General features: G+C 43.2%; 1 pseudogene; it reads left to right on the top strand.

Moving 5' to 3' along the window:
* The first annotated feature begins 337 nt into the window (after positions 1 to 337).
* LOC137236164 (FAD-dependent oxidoreductase domain-containing protein 1-like) lies at positions 338 to 1973 on the top strand (annotated as a pseudogene).
* The last annotated feature ends 5168 nt before the right edge of the window (positions 1974 to 7141 follow it).

Genomic DNA, 7141 nt, shown 5'->3' with positions numbered 1-7141 from the left:
TCTCAAAAAAGGAAGGAAGAAAAAAGACGGCCGAATGTCAGAAAAAACTATCGAAATACAACCTGGCGCGTGTGTTTTCAGTGAGACCAGGCGGTATCTTCAGGGTTTTCGTTAGTTGATTTTTTTTGTTCGGTTATTAACACTCGAATTTGTTGGATTCCGCGGATCCGAGTTGTAATACTCTTTGGATCGCGCGCAATGTGCTTACTGCGTAAGAACTGAAAAAGCAAATGTCATCGGGTGGCAACCTGATTTCGTTCATTCAAAATGACATTCATTCATGGAAATGAGTATAGATACATTTTGAATGAATTTTTACTATGAAGAAAAACTTGTAATGGGTAAGTATAAGTATGCCAGTATCGTTCCCTTTTTTATAATTTTACAAATTTACTAAATTTTTATTCTTTTGTTTCATTTCAGGTACTCTTTTGGCCGCCGAAACTGGTTCTGGTAAAACAGGAGCTTTCTGTTTACCCATTGTGCAAATAGTTTGGGAAACTTTACGCGATTTAGAGGAGGGAAAGGTTAGCAAAACTGCTGCTGCTGGTGGCGCTATTGCACCATGGAAAATTATGAAGAGCAGAACATGCATTAACCTGTTAAATATGAACAAATACTATCGCACTGGTTTCATGTGTCATTTAAGTGATGATAGGAATAAAAATGATAGGCTTCATCCTATCCCACGTACGCTAGGCATTCTCGCAAATGATATGCGTTCCATAAAGAACTATTTTGCACCATTTTTGAAAAAGAAAGCGACACCTAAAAAATTAATTGATTCGCGATTTCGCGGCGTAAATCCATTAACAGAAAGAAATGAGTTTCAGACGCATTGTGATGTTCTTGTAATTGGTGAAGGAGCTATAGCAGCCTGTATTGCGTATTGGTAGAAAAGAAAGCTCGTAATGGACTAAGCGTTGTGGTTTTGGAGAGAGATATACCGCATTTAGATGGCAGAGTTTGTTCAACTTTGCCTGTGGGTGGATTGCACCAACAGTTCTATTTACCTGAAAATATAGAAATGTCACTGGTCGCAGCACAATTTATTATGAATGCAAAAGAGGATCTTGGTATTAATCTCAACTATGACCCACAAGGCTTTCTCACATTGGCATCAAATAAAAATGCTCAAACTCCAAGGACTCGAAAAACACGGATGATTTGATGCAAATAACTTCCTATTAGGACTCAGATTCAAAGCTAAAGAATATGAAGCTTATTTTTGTAATGCTGACTTAATTGACTTTGAATTCCAAAATCTATCAGATGTTATCGTGGAGGGTGAAAATAAAGCGTCCTCCTACAATGCTTTAGACAAGGCAGTCGTTAAAATGCCAGGTGGAGATTTGAGGACAATTAAATTCGCAATTTGTGTTATAGCAACCGAAAACATTACGGAAAACACTGCAAGACTAGCAAAAATTGGTAGTGGTTCCGGTGGATTACTACGTATTCCACTGCCCATACAGCGCCGTGAATTCTATGGCTATAGTTTTAATGCCGATTTGGATAGAGCTGCAAGTTTAAACACGCCATGTATAGTCGATTTGAATGGTACACATTTTCGAAGAGACGGTCTAACTGGTAACTATATAGCAGGATTTAGTACAACTGCGACATCTGATAGTGAAAGTAAATTAAAAGAAAACGATTTTAAAAATATTATACTACCAAGCTTAATACATAGATTGAAAATGTCGAAGCCGCCTAAAATTATGGATAGTTGGAAGAGTTCTTTTGACTATAATGTCTATGATGAAAATGGTATTATTGGAGCTCATCCGTACTATGATAATCCTTTTATAGCGACTGCATTTTCCTGCTTAGGCTCACAACAATCGCCTGCTGTGGGTAGGGCGATTTCAGAATTAATTATAGATGGACAGTTTCGCAAAATAGATTTAACGAGACTTAGTTTTGATCGAATTATTGTGGATCAGCCAACAGTTGAATATGCTTTTATGTAACTTGTGTTTATAGCTAAGGACATATGTATATGCATGCTTGGCAAAAGATCTGTTTGTACCTATGTTTAATAGCTTTTAGTCTTATCTGCTATGAATATCTTTTAGGATTCGGGGTGCTCCAACATTTGAAAAACCAATCCGAATCTAAAATAATCACATTGAAAAATTTCGAGTGCATTTAAGCAACCCTGATGTGCGTTCGCTATTACTGATTGGTGGTGTTAAGTTAGAAACGCAGAAAAGTTCATTACAACAAGGTGTTCATATTGTAGTCGGTACACCTAGACGGATTGAAGAGATGATTAGTAGTGGGTTTGTGTCGTTGACACATTGCAGATTCTTTGTTCTGGATGAAGCGGATGCATTGCTAAAACAGGGTTATACCGATTTAATCGATCGTATTCATAAGCAAATACCAAAAATTACATCCGATGGGCGTCGTTTACAAATGGTTGTCTGCTCGGCTACACTTCATGCATTTGAAGTGAAAAAGATGGCTGATCGTTTAATGCATTTTCCTACATGGGTTGATCTTAAGGGTGAAGATGCTGTGCCAGAAACTGTACACCACGTTGTGTGTATGGTCGACCCTCAACAAGATACCACTTGGCATAATCTAAGACAACATATACGCACCGATGGTGTACATGCTCGTGATAATGTACAACCACAAAATCCTACACCAGAAACATTATCAGAAGGTGTTAAAATACTTAAAGGCGAATATTGCATATCTGCAATTGACCAACATAAATGGATCGTGCCATTATCTTTTCTCGCACCAAATTAGATTGTGACAATTTGGAAAAGTATTTTAAATCGCGTGGTGGCGATTGATGTTGTTGTGGTGGCGATTGATGCTGCTGTGGCGGTTGTTGTTGTATCTACCAGTTCTACCCGAAGACAAGCAACCCGATGATTGGAATTAATTTATGATGGTAAGTAGGTAGTAACGATAGCTAAAATCACCTTAATTTCAAAATCAGTTAATTTAACAGGTGGAACAACGTTGACAAAACAACTACCTCAAATGCTACTACAGCCAAACCACAGGAACGTGCAGAACCTGCGCACCACATGACGGAGATTGATACGCCAAACGGATTTAAAGGTATGATGGTAAGCTATATTACATTAAGGTAATAAAATGTTAGCAGCCCAATTCCCTTCTCCCATTCCTCGTATTCTAAATAAAAATTCCTTGTGAGTTTTTTTCACTTCTCCCTTTCCTCCTATTCTGAACAATGTTCGAAAAAGAGGAAACCAGTTATGGGAGAAGAGTAGGTATTATGACTGTGAGGGAGAGGGATATTTCCTTGCCATCATAGGAGTTTTTCCACTAGTTAAAGGGAATGCATCAAAATAGTTAAAGGAAATTGGTTCTTTTAAGAAAGAACACTTAATTGTACAAATGTGTGCTAAAATATGTATTTGCATTGTACCACAATATTCTCACTGTTAATACAACCGCATCAACACCCACAATATTCTTTATTTTAAGTCGAAAAGTACCATAAGCAACGGAAGGGCTCTTTGTATACTTGATGTAGCCATCCAGAAATTGCGCAAGGATTTTAAGAAGGCTTAATTAGATTTTTGTATATGGCGAAGGGCGAACTCAACTCGACATGGCCGCCAGAAATTTGCTTGGCAGAATGAGAGCAGGCCTCTCCGGCGGATTTGTGTTATCCCGCCGTCTTCTTCTTATGCTCCTCAGTTGATGTTGCTGTGGCACCAATTCATTACTCATTTCACATGAAATGCAATAATGTGCGTGGTTTACACCTTATTTCTTAATTTCAAACAAATTAGCAACAATCATTAGACCTTACAAATTTTTTTTTTTTTAACCAATTCCCCAATTTTTCTTCTCCCTAGGAGAAAAGAATTGGAGGAATTTTTCCGCGGGAATATTTAGAATTGGTATGTAGATGTTTTAAGACAAAATCATGATTATTGATTCACTGGTATTATGTGGCAGATAGCGGATCTGCGGTAGGGTTCTGTTGGCCTCGTTCGTGGTGAACGAGAGCTGGGTTATGAGATTTGTTGGCCTCGTTCGGGGTGAACGAGAGCTGGGTTACGGGGTTTGTTAGAGCGGTTGGGAGTTACAAGTCTCCCTCACCCTCACTGGAGGGTGGGAGTAGGACCAATTTCGTGATTGGTCTGGTGGTTTGTCCCCTTGCCGTATCAAGTTCGACGACTCGAACTCGGTTATCGGGGCCATAATGGAGGTTGGCTATCCGACCAAGTCTCCATTCGTTGGGGGGCAGATTGTCCTCTTTAATGACGACTAAGTCTCCCTGTTTGAGATTCGATTGTGGATGCTTCCACTTCACGCGCTTCTGTAGTTCGGTGAGATACTCCGTTTTCCACCGCTTGCATAAGGTTTGATGCAGCGCCTTAAGTTTTTCCCATCGATTGACGAGCGAAGCGCGATTCTCGCTGACGTCAATCTCGGGTGGCGCTAGTAGGTGGCCCCCGACTAGGAAGTGGCCGGGGGTAAGTGGCTCCAGGTTAGACGGGTCATTTGAAGATGGGCTTAGGGGTCGGGAGTTGAGACAGGATTCAATCCTACACAGGAGGGTGCTAAACTCTTCGAGAGTAAATTTATGATCCGATGCGATCTTTTTGAAATGAGTTTTGAAACTCTTGACTCCCGCTTCCCACAGTCCGCCCATATGAGGAGCAGCTGCTGGTATGAAATGCCATGTCAAGGTTTGGTGGGCATATTTAGAGAGGGTTTGCTTGCGCGCATCAACGAGGAAGGCCTTGAACTCTGAGCGGAGAGCCCTCGACGCACCGACAAAGTTCGTCCCGTTGTCGGAATAAAGGTTCTTCGGGCATCCCCGTCTGGCGACAAACCGACTAAACGCTGCTAGAAACGCGGCGGTGCTGAGGTCGCTGGTGGCCTCTAAGTGGATCGCCTTAGTCGCAAAGCAGACGAATAGGCAGACGTAACCCTTGGACATGCGGCATCCTCTTCCGCTGTAAGACTTGATGTCAAACGGTCCTGCGAAATCCACCCCGGTGTTGGTAAATGCCCTGCTAAAGGTAGTGCGTTCCGCAGGGAGGGTTCCCATGAGTTGCGTCGGGGAACGTTTGCGGAATAGCGTACAGGCCTTGCAGTTGTAGATGATGGATCGGATCATGTTTTTGACCCGAGGTATCCAATACTGCGTGCGTAGGAGCCGCAGCATTAGTTGGTTTCCACCATGTATGGAAATGGTGTGCACAAACTGGACTAGGAGACGGGTGAGTCGGCAGGCGTAAGGGAGGATTATCGGGTGACGCTCGTGTACGGGAACGTTTCTGGATGCGTTGAGACGATCCCCCACTCGAAGGACATTATCTTCGTCGATAAAGGGGTTTAGAGAGAGAATCTCGCTTTTGGTCGCGATGGGTTTCCTAGTTCTCAGAGAGCTTATTTCCTCGGCATAGTGGTTGATTTGGGATATCCTTATGAGGCGGCTAGTCGTAGCCTTGATTTCGTCGGGCGAGATCTGGTGAGACTCTGCTTTAAAGGACATTTTAGTTTTTGGACGTGTTCTATTCGAGAATCGTATAATGTAGGAGATTACCCGCAACGCTCTTGATAGATCGGAAAACCGATCAAGAATATCCTCGCTATTGTTGATGTTCGTTGCTACATGCACTTGTACTCGTTTTTCTTCGATGTTTGTGTGGTACTCCTGTTCGCCTTGAGATGGCCATTTTGCTTTGCCTTCTTGCAGCCAAGAAGGTCCCTGCCACCACAAAGAGTTGTCGACTAGGTCCGTGGCTGGAAGTCCTCTGCTGGCTAAGTCCGCTGGATTTGATGCGGACTCGACATGATGCCATGCTTTAGTTCTTACCTTCTCGACGATTTTCGTTACCCTGTGAGCTACAAATGTTGACCAGGAACACGGGGGTTTTCGAATCCATGCGAGGACGATGGTCGAATCTGTCCATAGGTGCATGTTAAATGTGCCTAAGTTCAGGTTCTCCATCACATCCAAAGTTTCAGCCAGCAAGACGGCACCGCATAACTCCAATCTTGGTAGTGAAATTGTTTTTACTGATGCCACCCTCGTTTTCGCCATGAGTAGACTAACGTATGCCCTATCGTTGATCTTAGCTCGCACGTAAACCATAGCCGCGTAGGCTTTTTCGGACGCGTCACAGAAGCCGTGAATTTCTATATCGTTGGTTGGGGTGAAGTGCACCCACCGAGGTATACGAATCCGGTTAGTGGCGGGGTACTCCTGCATAAAGGTTTGCCACCGATCTAAAGTGATTGTGGATACCGGTTCATCCCAATCCGTCCCCTCCAGCCTAATGTTCTGCATTAATATCTTAGCTACGATGATAACTGGAGCAAGCCAGCCTAACGGGTCGAAGAGTTTGGCGATGGCCGATAGGATCGCCCTTTTTGTTAAGATGTCTTGGTTTTCGATTGGTTTCGCTGTGAAATAGAAATAGTCGGAATGCGCGTTCCAACGGATGCCTAGGGTTTTTACCATGCTCGCGTCCTCGATTTCCAGAAAGTCTTCCGTAAGCCTGTGAGGTTTGGGTATGCCCTGTAGTATCCTACTGCAGTTAGATGTCCACTTTCGCAGAGGGAATCCTGCTGACTTTAATGCAGCTGTGATTTCATCGCGGGCCTCGATTGCTGCCTCGATGCTATGTCCCCCTGCAAGGACGTCATCGACGTACATACTGTTTCGCAAGATATGCGCTGCGGTTGGCAGAGACGCCTCGACGTCATCAGCAAGTTGATGTAGGGTTCTGATCGCTAGATAGGGGGCACAGTTTACCCCAAAGGTTACCGTGTTGAGCTCAAACACGCTGACAGGGTCCTCTGCTTTGAGTCGAAAAACTATTCTTTGGTATTGGGTTTGATTTTCCTTTACCCAAATTTGCCTGTACATCTTCTCAATGTCGCTATTGAAGACGTACTTGTAGAATCTCCATCGGAGGATCAGTATTGTTAAGTCGGATTGAAGTACTGGGCCGGTGTGTAGAACATCGTTCAGGCTTATGCCATTGGATGTCGGGCACGACGCGTTGAATACGACCCTTACTTTAGTCGTTGTGCTTTCTTCTTTGATCACCGCATGATGCGGTAAGAAATAGCAATCAGTTGATTGTGGTGGTACTACGGTGTGCACCTTAGTCATGTGCCCTAA

This window comes from Eurosta solidaginis, unplaced genomic scaffold (assembly GCF_040869045.1).
Source record: "Eurosta solidaginis isolate ZX-2024a unplaced genomic scaffold, ASM4086904v1 ctg00001243.1, whole genome shotgun sequence".
Taxonomy (NCBI): Eukaryota; Metazoa; Arthropoda; class Insecta; order Diptera; family Tephritidae; genus Eurosta; species Eurosta solidaginis.
Note: the sequence above shows the minus strand (reverse complement) of the source record. Positions and strands in the feature narration are given on the sequence as shown.